Source organism: Sceloporus occidentalis, unplaced genomic scaffold (assembly GCF_023333645.1).
Source record: "Sceloporus occidentalis isolate IW3139 unplaced genomic scaffold, rSceOcc1.0.p SCAF_339, whole genome shotgun sequence".
NCBI lineage: Eukaryota > Metazoa > Chordata > Lepidosauria > Squamata > Phrynosomatidae > Sceloporus > Sceloporus occidentalis.
The window spans coordinates 233,440-234,641 of record NW_028317319.1 but is presented as its reverse complement, the minus strand read 5'-3'; positions in this window follow the sequence as shown (position 1 = coordinate 234,641).

Here is a 1,202-nt window from a genome sequence, read left to right as displayed (position 1 = left end):
CCTATTAAACACATGTTGACTCTTCCCTCTTCTAGAGAGGCAGATTCATGTGGTCAGTGCATAGAGCCTCGCAAAAACCCTGTAGTTGTGCAGAGATGCTGTGTTCCACATGACAGCACAATTAATTTCATACATTTTAACACGCATTAACGTTTTGTTTTTTTTTTATGTTTGTATTCTCACCAGTCCCCTCATCATACTTCTCTGACTCTATTGTCATTATTGCCTTATAGCTATATCTTCGCAGAACCATGTCCTTTTTTAATCACATTTTTAATCTGCTAGTATGCCCTGTAAACATTTTCTGTTATTTGATCTGAGTGCTGCCCATAGGGAGAGGTACTTAAACCCTTATATAAAATGACATTATGGCTTGGCTCTAGCTGAAAAACCATTATGACAAAAAATGCTGTGACTTCCCCAGACCTTACCTCACTAGCCATTGGTTGTTGGCAGGGCCTTTTTAACTGTGAATATATTCTCAATTTTAAAAACACTTTGTGACCTTATCACCTAGCTGGGAAGGAAAATGTGGCTCTTGCTAACAAGACTCTGACATCAACAATTTAAGAATATGCAAGCTATTAAATTATTCTTGAGTAAATAAATATGCTACCTAAATAGAATGCAGTTGAAATCCCCTCAATAGAAAGTGCATCTATGAGCTAAGGTATATACAACAACAACTTGGGATATAATGGCCATTGTCCTGAAGATAGCTTCCCTTTATACTGATTGAGTATTGGTGATAAAGTTACTTGCTACAAACCATATGTGTTTTTTTTTTTCCTTTTTCTATTGCAAAATTTAGTAGTTTCCATATTTAGGGGAAAAAAATGAATGGTTTGATGGGGTAAATTGGAGTGGCCGCGCTCAAAGGGCATAGGCACAGACTGACCAAAATGGGGGGGGAGCGCACTTCCCAAATGTGGCCTTTTAGCCCCCAAACACCAGAAAATGTGTTTTTTTTCAATTTTTCATTTTTTTTTTATAGGAAATTAGATAATATGATCAAAAAATGGTATCTGAAGAAAGCCCTTCGTGTCCTGCACATATAACTTGTGTGGGTACACTGAGTGAGGAGAAAATTACATCTAAACACGAGCACCGCAAAAGTGTTAACAAAAAAGTAAAAACAGCCTGGTCCTTATGGGTTTAAAAATATGTGGATTTACCCCTTAGTCTATATTTACAGTGCTCAA